Consider the following 17,034-nt stretch of genomic DNA (forward strand, 5'->3'; position numbering starts at 1 on the left):
CCCCTCTTCAGAAAAAGATATTGTCTCTGCCTGTTTTGACATAGAGAGAGAAAATATTCTACAGAGAGAATATTCAGATTTTGAATATTTTTAGATAGAAAAATTTCTCATATTATTAAAATGAATTCCCCTAAAAGAGAAATTCAAAAAGAACTTTCCAATGTGCAATTGGAATTAATTGGAAATGGGTATAAAGGACCTTAGCCTAAGGGTCTAGATTTTCTGAAATTTTTGGATTATGGTCCAATTAAGGTTCCTGTGGGCCAATAGGATCAATCCATGTGTGGGAAGGAGATAAATCCAATTTGTAAAAGAAGATACCCAAAAATGAGTAAATGCTCACATAAGATGAAGAGTTGACTATGTACAAAGTTTATTAGTAAGAAACTATGAGTAATATTAAAAATATGAGATATTTTGGGTATAATGATTCCATTTTGACACATATGTAAGGAAGGGTAGTCCCTTCAATGAGGCGCCTACTTCACATGCTTAAATGAGTTTTAAACTAAAAAGTAATGTGATATTTTTATCTCTCCTCTCTCTTAAACCAAACCAAATCAAAATGGAACCAAACCGAATAAAAAAAGAACCAAACTAGGTCTAAATCTAGTCCAAATTCAACCAAACTAAAATCTGAAAAATTCTAGAAATCAGTTAACTTTGGTTAGAGTCTCCCTCTCCTATAAATAGAACATGAGTCCTTTGAAAAAAATAGAAGAATTTTACTATACTAGAATTATGCTGAAATAATGCTAATTTTTACTATTCTCTAAAATTATCTCCAAATTGAAGAAATTGGAGCTTCCCTCTTTCTTTAATCCCTATTGGTGGCTCCATCAACATACTTAACCAATTGATTGGTTGGGGGCCTCTACCGTGAACAAAGAATCAAGCAATTTGTAAGGTAAATGGTGAATTTTGATCTTTTCTATAATTTCTCAATGTTTCTCTCTTCTCAACCCCTCTCAAGCTTGAGAAGCTTAATTGGAATGGTTTTTGAATGCTATTGAAGTTAATTGATGAATGGTAATAAAGAATTACATAAATTGATAAATGCTATTGAAGTTAATTGATGAATGATAGTAAAGAATTACATAAATTTTTATTTATGTCTCAATCCAAATGAAGCTTTTCATAAAGCTTTTCCTTAATCCAAGATTAATCTATGCTTGAGATCAAATTAATGGCTTTTTTCTATGTTTTTAGTTTATGTATTTCATGAATATTGATGATTCAATCCATTATGGGTTAATGATCCAATTAGGGATCATTCTAATCATTCTCTTAAAGATAAGCTTTATCTTTTAAAATAATTGAGATTTATCAGTCATAGCAGCAGCGGAGCTATGGCAAAATTTTTGTAAAAATTACACATAAAATAATTTCATTCAAAGCATGAAAAGAGGACTTCCTACCATATTCTAGGAATTATCATCCTAGATTAATTGAAAGAATTTTATTGTAATCATGGAGAAATTGATTCTTATGTTATGCATAATTGATGAATTAAGAAAAAGAGGATTTCTAGTAATTAAATTGTATGCTAAAAGAGTAATTCCTATCAATTTTATACTCTAAAAGTATCTTTTTTATGCATAGAAGATGGATATTGATTATTATATTTGATTTTCATGCATAGAGGTATGCATAAAAGATTATTATTTTAATATAAAAGTGTTACTTTTATCATATTTGATTTTCATGCATAGAGGTATGCATAAAAGATTTTTATTTTAATATAAAAGTGTTACTTTTATCATATTTGATTTTCATGCATAGAGATATGCATAAAAGATTATTATTTTAATATAAAAATGTTACTTTTATCATATTTGATGTTCATGCATAGAGGTATGCATAAAAGATTATTATTTTAATATAAAAGTGTTACTTTTATCATATTTGATTTTCATGCATAGAGGTATGCATAAAAGATTATTATTTTAATATAAAAGTGTTACTTTTATCATATTTGATTTTTATGCATAAATGGGTGCATAAAAGATATTTTTTATACTAAAAGTGTGATTTTCATCATAAATGGATTTTATGCATAAATTAGATGCATAAGAGAAATTCTTTTATTTTAAAAGTGTAATTCCTACTAAATTGGATTTATGCATGGAAAGATGCATAAAGAATTTATTTTAATCCAAAAGTGTTATTCTCATTTAAAATGAATTTATGCATAGGAAGATGCATAAAAGACTGATTTTTAATTCAAAAGTGTCATTCTCATTTAAAATGAATTTATGCATAGGAAGATGCATAAAAGATTGATCTTTAATTCAAAAGTGTCATTCTCATTTAAAATGAATTTATGCATAGGAAGATGCATAAAAGATTGGTTTTTTAATTCAAAAGTGTCATTCTCATTTAAAATGAATTTATGCATAGGAAGATGCATAAAAGATTGATTTTTAATTCAAAAAGTGTCATTCTCATTTAAAATGAATTTATGCATAGGAAGATGCATAAAGATTGATTTTATTTCAAAAGTGTTATTCTCCTTAAAATGGAATCTATGCATAAATAGATGCGTAAAGAAATCTTATATCAAATGTAAGAATTCCCTTGTATTCTATAAATAGATATTAGGATGTGATAAGATGCGTATGAGAAGTGATAGGATGTGATAAGATGCGTATGGGAAGTGATGGGATGTGATAAGATGCGTATGGGAAGTGATAGGATGCGATAAGAGGTGTATGAGATGTGATAGGATGTGATAAGAGGTGCATGAGATGTGATAGGATGTGCTAAGATGAGTTAGGATGTGATAAGATGTGTATGGGATGAGGTAAGAAGTGTATGGGATGAGGTAAGAAGTGTATCTGAGTTAGGATGCGATAAGATGTGTATGGGATGAGGTAAGAAGTGTATCTGATGGGATAAGATGTATATGGGTTGTGATAGGGCGAGAATGGATGGATGTGTATGTATGAATGTAGATGTGGATGTGGATGTATGAATGTGGATGTGTATGTATGGATGTGAATGTGGATGTGGATGTGGATGTAGGAATGTAGATGTGGATGTGGATGAATGAATGTGGACGTGTATGTATGGATGTATGGATGTGGATGTGTATGTATGGATGTGAATGTGGATGTGGATGTGGATGTATGAATGTAGATGTGGATGTGGATGTATGAATGTGGATGTGTATGTATGGATATGAATGTGAATGTGGATGTGTATGTATGGATGTATGGATGTGGATGTGTATGTATGAATGTGAATGTGAATGTGGATGTGGATGTGGATGTATGGATGTAGATACGGATGTGGATGTATGTATGTGGATGTGGATGTATGAATGAGGATGTGAAAATGGATGTATGCATATAGATATGGATGTATGGATGTGAATGTGGATGTGGATGTGGATGTATGTATGTGGATGTGGATGTATGAATGAGGATGTGAAAATCGATCTATGCATGTAGATGTGGATGTATGAATGTGGAAGTGTATGTATGGATGTGAATGTGGATGTGGATGTGGATGTATGGATGTGGATATGGATGTGTATGTATGAATGCGGATATGGGATTGGATGTATGATATGGATGTACGAACATGGATGTGTATGTAGAATAATGAATGTGAATGTGTATGTGAAATAATGTGTCATCGATATGAGTGAATGGATGAGAATGAGTACACATATGAATGGAATGAGGAATAAGTAATGTGGACTGAGGACTGAGGAAGGATAATGTTGAAAGAAGAGAGTTCGATATAGAAACTGTATTTTGTGACCTGTTTGTAAATGATTGTTTTATGTCAAGAATGCTGGGGAAGCATTTTGACCGTCTTGTAGATTAAGGTCATGGAGACCTAACTGATAAAGTTGCAACTGCTGACGGAGAGTCAATGGAGGACGTCTCGCGTAGCAAGGTCGACCGAGGTCTTGACCAGCCTCGGTTCGCCAGCCTCGGTTCGATTTAAATGGTGAGCTTTTGGTACGGTGGATGAGGGACCAAGGAAGCGGCCTATGAGTGAAGCGCTAGGTCACCTGTGAAGGATCCTAGAGGGTGCTGACCATACGGTGCTCGAGCTCTGGGTCGTCGAAGATACCCACACGTGTGTCGTGGAAGATATTAGAATAAGGAGTAAGAGTTGTTTTCTGAAACCGGGCATGGATCTGGTTGATTGACCTTGGTGGTCCTCAACGGATGAGTCCATGGCTCTCTTATATGGATAGATTGATCGATCTTGCTGATCTTCAACGAGGATTCCATCTTGATTTTTATATGTGAAAATATTGTCGGGTACTATGAGCGTTCTGGTTGCTAGGAACTATTGAAAAGGCCCCTGAGTGAACAGGTGGTGAGCGTTCTGGTTGCCAATGATGCCATAAGTACACTGATGAATGAATGATTGGAAATATGGATTCAACCAGAGATTTCGAGAATTGTCATCAGTGACATAATGGTTTCATTAAAGGATTGTTTTTAAGTTAGTTGATACTAAGAAAAAGGCAATTTCATATTGGGTGTGTAAGTGGTGTGACTAGTTTTATGTTTGCATGAACTTCCGGCTAGGGGGCTTGGGAACTCTTTTCCCTTTTACCCGAAATAAATCCTAACCAAATTCCTAATTGGATCCCATCACTACAGTTGGCTAACCCATGGGACTGGATGGGGTTAGGCTGGACTGATGGATCCGTAACTCGAGACAATTTCTGTTATTATGATAGATAAAGTAAATCTCGGATAGTAATTGTTCTATGGATAGGAATCAATGGCTGTGCCTCTTGATGGGAAAAAAAACGTTGATCCCAATGATCCAAGTGCAATCTGTCCCTTGAATCTGACTATGGAACTTACGAGTTCAGTCAGATCAGTTCAGTTAAGTAAGGCTTTTGACTACGTTAGGAAAAAGTTATCCTGGTGGAATCGCCCGTGCTTTTCAGACAAGAGAAGTTTTTTCCAAGTTCGGTTTGGAAGAATCGAGAAATTAGTCACCTATCCGGATATTCGTGGGTGAGGCCCCGAGTGTGGGACCCTGGCCCGTGCAAGATGTGCTACTTCCGCTACTAGCATCCCGAATCTGTTGCGCGGTGGGAATAGGGATCTCACAAAAGAGCAAGAAGAGAGAGAAGACAAAGAGACAAAAAAAGAGAAGAGAGAAGAGAGAAGAGAGAGAGACAAAGAGAGAAGAGAGAGGGGAGAGAGATAATGTAGAGCAGAGAGAAGAGGAAGATAGAGAGAAAAGTGAGAGAGAGAAGAGAGAAGCCAGCAAAGAGAGAAGAGAGATAGAGAAGGCATAAGTGGGAGGAGAAAGTAGAGATAGTAGAGAAGAGTAAGATAAGAGAGAGAGATTAGAGAAGATAGAAGAAATAGAGAGAATAGAAGAGAGAGAAGAGATGAGAGAGAGAGAAAAGAGAGAAAAGAGAGACATATAGAAGAGAGAAGAGAGAAGTGAGAGAGGAGAGAGAAAAAAGAGAAGAAATAGAAGGTAGAGAAAGAGAAGAGAGAGATGAACGAAGCGATAAAAAGAGAGATGAGAGAGAAGAGAGAAGTAAGAGAGAAGATAGAAGGAGAAGAGAGAATAGATAGAGAAGAGAGAGGAGAGAGCAGATAAAAGAGAGATGAGAGAGAAGAGAGAAGTAAGAGAGAAGATAGAAGGAGAAGAGAGAATAGATAGAGAAGAGAGAGGAGAGAGCAGATAAAAGAGAGATAGAAGAGGAAGAGAGAATCGAGAGGAGAGAAGAGAGAGAGAGAGGAGAGAACAAGAGAAGGGAGAGGTAAGGGGAAGAGTGAGGAGAGAGAGAGTAGAGAAGAGAGACAAGGGAGAATAGAGAGAGAAGAGAGAAGAGAGAAAAGAGAGAGGAGAGAGAGAAGAGAAGAGAGAAGAGAAGAGTGAGATAATAGAAAAGAGAGAAAGAGAAGAGAGATATCAAAGAAGAGAAAAGAGAGAACAGAGAAGAGAGAGAAGAGAGGAGATAGAAGAGAGAGAAGAGAGAAGAGAGAGGAGAGGGATAACATAGAAGAGAAGAAAGAGAGGAGAGAAGAGAAAGATGAGAGAGACAAACAAGATGTAGAGAGAAGAGATGTATATGTTTATTATGTATGTATACATACATATATATATATATATGTATATGTGTGTGTGTGTATACAAATACATATATATGTGTATACAGATACATATACGTGTATATATATTGAGAGAAGATAGAGGAGAGAAGAGAGTGAATAGAGAGAGAGAGAGAGAGAGAGAGAGAGAGAGAGAGGAGACATAGGAGTAGAGAGGGGAGAGAGAAGAGAGAGAGGAGAGGAGAGGGGATGGGAGAGAGGACTCAAGAGAGAGAGGGGAGGGGAGAGAGATCCCTCAATTCTAAGGTTCCTTTTCCAGTTGTTCTTTGGCATTCTTATCCCATGTTTTTACTTCAATGTACCTCAAATTTGAGCATATATATCATGATTTATAATCTTGATATAGTGTCTAAGATGGGTTTTTATCTGTGGATCAATCGAAAACTTAGCACATTGTTACTGTCATTGAGATTTACTTTTTGTTTTGTTGTTTCTAACACCACACCCTTTAGAGATCTCTCATTTATAAGGTTCCTTTTTAAGTGATATTTAGAATTCTTTTGGCAAATTAAATAAAGCCCATGTTTTTACTTCAATGTCTCAAAGTGGAGATAGTATTTAACATTATCTTCTTTATATGAAAGGTGTTGTATAATCTCAATTAAGTTTAGTGTCATGTTTTCCCTTGTCCTTCCAATATTGTTGCATTGACGTATGTATCTATACAACTACAAACAAATACGCCAAATAGTTGTGTCAAGATATAATCTAATGGCACAAAGAGTACACCAACAAATAGATGTTAGCTCAAACTACACAGAAATACCGAGTTTTCAACCAATCCTATAAGAAATGGGACTCGAATAATTCTCAAAATTCCTAAATTTGTCTTTCAATATCTTAACACTCCCCCTGATCTCAACTCCCCTAAACCAATCGTCTCACCAATCGCTCGTAGAGCCCGTGTGAGTATTGCCTAGTCGATGGATCCTCTCCTTTGATCTCGACCTCAACTACTAGACCACTTATTTGCAAGTGTGCTTGCTTGCCTTAGGCGATGTTTCTTACCTTGTTCAATAACCAAGAACCTAGTAGGCCACCATAATTCATGATGTAAATTAAAAATCTTTAATGTTCTTTATTGTTCTTATAAAAAAGAAATACATGAAAAACATCAAAACTTCCGATACACATCCCAACAACTCCATTTTTTGCAAATTAGAAAATGGAATAGATTATGGGAGACTACGATACATAAACAGTCTCCCCTCAAAGGCCTTGAAACACCGGGCTCTCTTGGTGAACCAGATGGTGAGGGTGCTGAGGAGCTCCCATCGTATATCCCTCTCCTGTGTCCAGTCGGGCAGACGAGAAATCCAGTGAAGGAACCAGGTGAGGCTGGCCCCTAATGAATCTGATGGCTTGGCTGTCCTGCTCTGTCTCATAGCCCATAGTAGGCCTTGATGAAGTCGACCAAGCAGCGGCACCCCACGTATACATACCCTCTGGAGAGAGGGGGACTAGAATGTGCACCATCCGCAGCCAAATCTGCTGCGCCTGAAGAGAGTCCCATAGGCAATGTCTCTGTGTCTCCATAGGGTTGCCGCATCGGACGCAGGCCACCGGAAGACCGTTGTAGACAAGCCACGTGCCAACTGTAGAGACCTTGTGGGCGACCAGCCACCACTGGAAATTCAAGATCCTGCATGCCTGTTGACTAGCGCAGAGCTTGGTCCAAAAATCCTCCAGGAACTCCTATGAGAGTCCCTATAGCCGCCAATGCTGCGATGCAGCTGGAGAGACCATCCTCCTCGCTGTCAAAATATGTCGCCCCAACCGAATAGTATAATGGAAAAAGGTGATCTCTGTGGCCTGGGGGGATGCATAAGGATCATGCCACTCGTACTCGCCAGGGTCCCACTGGGTGGAGCCGAGCCAAGGGGTGCGCTGCATATGCCCATATGCGCCAATGAGAGTCCACATCTACAGGGTCTGGGTCAATATGCCACTCTGAAAAATGCACTTTGCAACCAAGGGTGACTCCACCTCCCACTCTCTGAGGTCTGCCCTCATCCTGGATCTCATAGTAAAGGCATCTACCATCCTCAGTGCAAGCTCTGATAGCAATCAGGATCTCCAACTATGTAAAGGCTCCCATCCACCGTGGGGCCACTTGGCTAGAGAGGCGTGAACCACTCCTCTATGAGTGCCTCCTAAATGTCATCCCTCATAATCAACCCCCCTCTGAAGTGGCTCAGCCTCTCCACCTGGATCTCCTCTGGGAGACTACAGAAGGCCTGCCAGTCTCCAAAACTACGTGCAGGGCCTGCCACCAATGGTCCCCAGGCTAGACGAGGCCGAGAACCCAACATATGACCCTGCACTATGGGAACCGCTGGGCTCTGGATGAGCGGCTGTCTGGTCCGCTCCTCATCACAAGAAGGAGGTCTCTGAGAGAGTCCTGGTCTCAACAACTCCCAAGCTCGCAGGATGCTCAAGGCAAATCTGTCCTCCCATCCTCTATTGAGGTGTGTCCTCCTCATCTCTATGAAGATCTAGCGTATCTCCGGTGCCCAAGTGTCCCCTGCTCTGCGGGAGCCCGAGCCTCCTGCACAGCCGCTGCAAAGAAGCTCTTTCCAAGGCTCAGCACCTGGAAGCAGCCCCCGAACAATAAGCTTCCCCAATAAGGCTCTACTTTGATCAACTGGATCTATAATGCCCAAGCCCCCTCTGGGCCAGTGAAAGTGTAATAACTACCCAAGCGACCTTAGCCCAGGCTGGCTGACCATCCCGCCCAGACCAAAGAAAGTTCTTGATCAGCCTCTGTACCTGGATGATGCACAAGCTCGAGAAGATCCAGCAAGCCGCCCGAGCCAAGGATAGCCGAGCTGTACTCCAATACAAAAGCTTCTTCCGAATGCTCAGAAGAAGCGGGGCAATCTACTGCTCAGGTGACAAATCTAGTCCAATCTGGCATCCCAAATACCGCACGCTGTGCCAGGAGGAATCCATCTAAAACTCGGGTCTGGGCTCCATGCCAAAGTGGGAGCGCTACTAATCCAAAAGGCCACTGTCTTGCGCGAATTGATCAATGCTCCTGCAGCTGCACTAAAAACCTGAAGCGACTGCTCTGCCCTCTGAAGATTGGCCTCCTAGCCATGCAAAAATAGACCCATGTCATCAGCAAACTCAGCATCGAGAAGGTCCTGGGAGCTGGAGTCCTCTCAAACCAACCTCCTCTGCCGTCAGATACATGCTCATAGCCTCAGTAAAGAAGAGAAGGTCCTGGGAGCTGGAGTCCTCTCAAACCAACCTCCTCTGCCGTCAGATACATGCTCATAGCTGTAAGATTCCTCCCCCAACCCCTTTTTGATGTCTAGTATCTTCCCCTGTAATCAACCCTCTTCAGAAATATAAAGACCTTGTTTCTATCTGTTTTAGCCTAGAGAGAGAAAAATATTCTAGAGAGAGAATATTCAGATTTTGAATATTTTTGGATAGAAAAATATCTCTTGTAATTCAGATGAGTTCCCCTGAAATAGAAATTCAAAAAGAATTTTCCAATGTGCAATTGGAATTAATTGGAAATAGGTATAAAGAACCTTAGTCTAAGGGTCTAGATTTTCAGAAATCTTTAGACTATGGTCCAATTAAGGTTCCTATGGGCCAATAGCATCAATCCATGTGTAGGGAAGAGATAAATCCAAATTTGTAAAAAAGAAGATACCCAAAAATGAGTAAATGCTCACATAAGGTGAAGAGTTGAAAATGTACAAGGTTTATTAGTAAAAAACTATGAGCAATATTAAAATGATTCCATTATGACACATATGTAAGGAAGGGGAATTCTTTAAAGGAGGTGCATATTTCACATAAGATGAAGAGTTGAAAATGTACAAGGTTTATTAGTAAAAAAAAAACTATGAGCAATATTAAAATGATTCCATTATGACACATATGTAAGGAAGGGGAGTTCTTTAAAGGAGGTGCATATTTCACATGATTGAATGAGTTTTAAACTCATAAAAATTGAGATATTTCATCTCTCCTCTCTCCTCAAGTCTAGTTCCAAAAAGTTAGCTTAACTGACCTAAAAATGGTCAAATATTGACCAAACTGATTTAGAAAATTCTAGAATCAGTTTGTTTGGTTAGGAGCTCAATTTTTCCTATAAATAGAAGCCTCCCCCTTGTTGAAAAATAGTTAGTGTTTATGCATCGTTACTCTACTCCACCTAAGCCAAGAACTGTGAATTCATTTAATAATTCACTAGTTTTTGGAGCTTCCCTCTTTCTTCAATCCCCATTAGTGGCTCCATCAACATACTTAACCAATTGATTGGTTGGGGGCCTCTACCGTGAACAAAGAATCAAGCAAGTTGTAAGGTAATTAGTGAATATTGATCTTTCTATAATTTCTCAATGTTTCTCTCTTCTCAACCCCTCTCAAGCTTGAGAAGTTTAATTGGTATGGTTTTTCTTTAAATACTATTGAAGTTTGAATAGTAGTGAAGAGTTACATAAGTTAATAAATGCTATTGAAGTTAATTTTCATTTATGTTTAAATTCTAATGATTTTTATGTAAATTCTCTCTCTCACTCAAGAAATGGTCATACTCATGACCCGTTCTCAATCCAAATCAAGCTTTTCATAAAGCTTTTCCTTAACCCAAGATTAAGCTATGCTTGAGGCCAATTTAATGGCTTTTTTCTATGCTTTTAGTTTATGCATATTGATGATTCAATCCACTATAGATTAATGATCCAATTAGAGATCATTTTAATTATTTCCTTAATGATAAGCTTTATCCCTTAGAAAAAAATTGAGATTTATCAGTCATAGCAGCGGAGCTATGGCAAAATTTTTATAAAAACTATGCATAAAATAATTTCATTCAAAGCATAAAAAGAGGACTTCCTACCATATTCTAGGAATTATCATCCTAGATTAATTGAAAGAATTTCATTATAATCATGGAGAAATTGAATTTTAATATCATGCATAAAGGATAATTTTTTTATATCAAAAGTGTTACTTTTATCATTTTTAATTTTCATGCATAGAAGTATGCATAAAGAAAAAAATTTTATATCAAAAGTGTTACTTTTATCATTTTTAATTTTCATGCATAGAAGTATGCATAAAGGAAAAAAAATTTATATCAAAAGTGTTACTTTTATCATTTTTTTATTTTCATGCATAGAAGTATGCATAAAGGATAATTTTTTTATATTAAAAGTGTTATTTTTATCATTTTTAATTTTCATGCATAGAAGGATGCATAAAGGAAAATTTTTTATATCAAAAGTGTTACTTTTATCATTTTTAATTTTCATGCATAGAAGTATGCATAAAGGATAATTTTTTTATATCAAAAGTGTTACTTTTATCATATTGGATTTCATGCATAGAGGTATGCATAAAAGTTGAATATTTTATTATAAAAGTGTTACTTTTAGCATAATTGAATTTCATGCATAGAGGTATGCATAAAAGATATGGGAAGTGATAAGATATGATAAGATGCATGTGGATGTGGATGTGGATGTATGAATGTGGATGTATGGATGTGAATGTGGATGTGGATGTGGATGTATGAATGTGGATGTATGGATGTGGATGTGGATGTATGAATGTGGATGTATGGATGTGAATGTGGATGTGGATGTGGATGTATGAATGTGGATGTATGGATGCATGAATGTGGATGTATGGATGTGAATGAGGATATAGATGTGGATGTATGGATGTGAATGTGCATGTAGATATGGATGTATATATGTGAATGGAAATGTGGTTGTGGATGTATGTATGCATGTGGATGTGGATATGGATGTGTATGTATGAATGTGGATATGGGATGTGGATGTATAAATGAGGATGTGAAAATGGAGATAAGCATGTAGATGTGGATGCATGAATGTGGATGTATGGATGTGAATGAGGATATAGATGTGGATGTATGGATGTGAATGTGCATGTAGATATCGATGTATATATGTGCATGGGAATGTGGATGTGGATATATGTATGCATGTGGATGTGGATATGGATGCGTATGTATGAATGTGGATATGGGATGTGGATGTATAAATGAGGATGTGAAAATGGAGATAAGCATGTAGATGTGGATGCATGAATGTGGATGTATGGATGTGAATGAGGATATAGATGTGGATGTATGGATGAAATGTGCATGTAGATATGGATGTATAGATGTGAATGGGAATGTGGATGTGGATGTGGATGTATGTATGTATGTATGTGGATGTGGATGTATGAATGAGGACGTGATAATGAATGTATGCATGTGGATGTGGATATGGATGTGTATGTATGAATGCAGATATGGATGTGTATGTATGAATGTGGATATGGGATGTGGAAGTATAAATGAGGATGTGAAAATGGAGTTAAGCATGTAGATGTGGATGTATGGATGTGAATGTGGTTTGGATGTGGATGTATGGATGTGGATATGGATGTGAATATATGATATGTGATGTGAAGGAATCTGAAGTGAAGAGATGGAAAATGATATGATTGGATGAGTACACATATAAATGAAATGTGGAATAAGTAATGTGGATTGTATGAGGGATAATGTGGAAAAATGAGAGTTAATATAGAAATTGTATTTGTAAACTGTTTGTAAATGCTGTTTGTAAATGGCTGTTTTATGTCAAGAATGCTGGGAAAGCATTTTGACCGTCTTGTGATTAAGGTCGTGGAGACCTAACTGATAAAGTTGCAACTGCTGACGGAGAGTCAATGGAGGACGTCTCGCGTAGCAAGGTCGGCCGAGGTCTTGACCAGCCTCGGTTCGATTAAAATGGTGAGCTTCCGGTACGGTGGATGAGGGACCAAGGAAGCGGCCTATGAGTGAAGCGCTAGGTCACCTGCGAAGGATCCTAGAGGGTGCTGACCATACGGTGCTCGGGCTCTGGGTCGCCCAGGATACCCACTCGTGCGTCGAGGAAGATATTGGAACAAGGAGTAAGAGTTGTTTTGTGAAACCGGGCATGGATCTGGTTGACTGACCTTGCTGGTCCTCAACGGATGAGTCCATGGCTCTTTTATATGGATCTGTTGGTTGATCTTGCTGATCTTCAACGAGAGTCCATCTTGATAAGTGATTATATTGCCGAGTATTATGGGCTAGGAACTATGGAAACGGCCTCTGTGTGGACAGGTGGTGAGCGTTCTAGTTGCCAATGATGCCATAGATACTCTGATGAAGGAATGATGGGAAATTATGAATCAACTGGATAAATTGGGAGATTGTGATCAGTGGTACTATGGTTTCATTAAAGGATTGTTTTAAAGTTAGCTGATGCTAAGAAAAAGGCAATTTTCATATTGGGTGTGTAAGTGGTGTGGCTAGTTTTATGTTTGCATGAAATTCCGGCTAGGGGGCCTTGGAACTCTTTTCCTTGGTACCCGGGACAAAACCTAACCAAATTCCAAATTGGATCCCATCACTACAGTGGTTGGGCAGTTGGCTAACCCATGGGATCGGATGGGGTTAGGCCGTTAGGCTGGACTGATGGATCCATAAATCGAGACTCAACTTTGTTTTTACGATAGATAAAGTAAATCCCGGATAGAAATTGTTCTATGGATAGGAATCAACGGCTGTGCCTCTTGATGGGGAAAAAAGCGTTGATCCCAATGATCCAAGTGCAAGTTTCTACCTTGATTTGACCAAGTACCGTTAAAGGTGCAGTCAGATCAGTTGATCCGTAATGATCTTGACTACGTTAGAGTAAAGAGTTATCCTGGTGGAATCGCCCATGCTTTTCGAGTAAAGGAAGTTTTTCCAGTTTCGGTTTTGGACAAACCGACGGATTAGTCTCTTGTCCGGATATCCGTGGGCGAGGCCCCGAGTGTGAGACCCCTACCCACGCATGATGTACTACTTCCACTGCTAGTACCCCGAATCCGTTGATCGGTGGGGAACAGGGATCTCACAATAGCCTCAGTAAAGAAGAGAAAAAGAAACGGGGCGAGAGGAAACCCCTGACGGACTGATCTGGTCAACTCAAAACTCGGCCCCCATCCTCTTGCCATCAGCACCTAGCTACGAGCTGTGGAATATAGAGCCACCACTCCTCGAATCCAAACTAGCTCAAAGCCCAGGCAAAGCATCGTGCCCTCTAAGAAACTCCAATCGACTCGATCGTATGCCTTCTCAAAATTGAGAAGCATCACGACCAGGTCCTCACCGAGAAATCTAGCTCGGGCTGTCGCCTCCCAGAAGGTGAAAATTTTGTCAAGGATACTACGCTCCTTGACGAATCTTGTCTGGGTAGCATGAATCAACTCCCCGGATCCTTAAACTCAAGGTCTTTGCTAAACCTTGTAGATAGTATTGAGGATCGTAATAGGTCTCCAATGCCGAATATCATCTGATACTCCCTCCCCCTAGGGGATAAGAAAGATCAAGCCCTCTGAAAAGCTTTGTGGCATCACCGAGTGTCCAAAACATACTGAAAGCCCCTGCGGAGGTGTGGCCCCAAAAGGTCCCAATAGCGCATAAAAAAGGCAGGCGTCAATCCGTCCTCCCTAGGGCAACTATGGTGCGGAAGGACTCTCAAGGCCTCAGCAAGCTCAACCTCTGAAAGAGGCTCACCCAAAACTGTACGCATACAATCTGTGACCCTCCTCTACACATGGGCCCACACAGTCTGTCTGCAAGCATCCCGAGCCTCAGCGACGACTGGCTCCGCTGAAAGTATGAGGTCCCTGTTCCCACCGAGCAACGGATTCGGGGTACTAGCAGCGGAAGTAGCACTTCTCGCGCGGGACAGGGGTCCCACACTCGGGGCCTCGCCCACGGATACCCAGACAAGAGACTAATCCGTCGGTTTGTCCAAAACCGAAACCGGAAAAACTTCCTTTACCTAGAAAGCACGGGCGATTCCACCAGGATAACTCTTTACTCTAACCTAGTCAAGATCATTACTGATCAAACTGATCTGACTGCACCTTTAACGGTACTTGGTCAAATCAAGGAAGAACTTGCACTTGGATCATTGGGATCAACGCTTTTTTCCCCATCAAGAGGCACAGCCGTTGATTCCTATCCATAGAACAATTTCTATCCGGGATTTACTTCATCTATCGTAATAATAGAAATTAAATCTCGATTTACGGATCCATCAGTCCAACCTAACCCCATCCGATCCCATGGGTTAGCCAACCGCCCAACCACTGTAGTGATGGGATCCAATTTGGAATTTGGTTAGGTTTTGTCCCGGGTACCAAGGAAAAGAGTTCCAAGGCCCCCTAGCCGGAAGTTCATGCAAACATAAAACTAGTCATACCACTTACACACCCAATATGAAATTGCCTTTTTCTTAGCATCAACTAGCTTTAAAACAATCCTTTAATAAAACCATTATGTCACTGATGACAAACCTCAAGTCTCTGGTTGAATCCTTATTTCCAGTCATTCTTTCATCGGTATACTTATGGCATCATTGGCAACCAGAACGCTCACCACCTGTTCTCTCAGGGGCCTTTTCCATGGTTCCTAGCTCATAGTAACCGGCAATATATTCATATAATAGAATGGAATCTCCGTGGAAGATCAGCAAGATCAACCCACAGATCCATATAAAAGAGCCATGGACTCATCTGTTGAGGACCAGCAAGGTCAATCAACCAGATTCATGCCCGGTTTCAGAAAACAACTCTTACTCCTTATTCCAATATCTTCCACAACGCACGTGTGGGTATCTTCGGCGACCCAGAGCACGAGCACCGTATGGTCAGCACCCTCTAGGATCCTTCGCAGGTGACCTAGCGCTTCACTCATAGGCCGCTTCCTTGGTCCCTCATCCACCGTACCGGAAGCTCACCATTTAAATCGAGCCGAGGCTGGTCAAGACCTCGATCGACCTTGCTACGCGAGACGTCCTCCATTGACTCTCCGTCAGCAGTTGCAACTTTATCAGTTCAGTCTTCATGACCTTAATCCTCAAGAGGGTCAAAATGCTTCTCCAGCATTCTTGACATAAAACAGTCATTTACAAACAGTCACAAATACAGTTTCTATAACGAACTCTTGTCTTTCCATATTATCCACTCTCGGACCACATTACTTATTCCACATTCCATTCATCAATGTGTACTCGTTCTCATCTATTCACTCATATAGACTACACATTATCTCACATACACCTTCATATTCATTATTCTACATACATATCCATGTTCGTACGTCCACATCATACATCTAATTTCACATTCATACATACGCATCTACATGCATACATCCACATCCACATTCATACATCCATACCTCCATTTTCACATCCACACATCCACATTCATATTCATACATCCACATTCACATGCATACATCCATTTTCACATCCTCATTCATACATCCACATTCACATACATACATCCACATCCGTATCTACATCTATACATCCACATCCACATCCACATTCACATTCATACATATACATCTACATGTATACATCCATTTTCACATCCTCATTCATACATACACATCCACATACATACATACACATCCGTATCTACATCCATACATCCACATCCATATCCACATTCACATTCATACATATACATCTACATGTATACATACACATCCGTATCTACATCCATACATCCACATCCACATCAACATTCACATTTATACATATACATCTACATGTATACATCCACATCACATTCATACAACCATATTACATCCATTCTCGTCCTAACACATCCCATATACATCTTAACACATCCTAACTCATCTTAACACATTCTATCACATCTCATACACATCTTATCACATCTTTTTACATCTCATACACCTCTTATTACATCCTATCACTTTCCATACGCATCTTATCAAATCTTATCACATCTCATACACATCTTATCACATCTTTTTACATCTCATACACCTCTTATCACATCCTATCACTTTCCATACGCATCTTATCAATTCTTATCACATCTC

The sequence above is a fragment of the Cibotium barometz genome, chromosome 52 (assembly GCF_041138505.1).
Source record: "Cibotium barometz isolate CiBa-2024 chromosome 52, ASM4113850v1, whole genome shotgun sequence".
Taxonomy (NCBI): domain Eukaryota; kingdom Viridiplantae; phylum Streptophyta; class Polypodiopsida; order Cyatheales; family Cibotiaceae; genus Cibotium; species Cibotium barometz.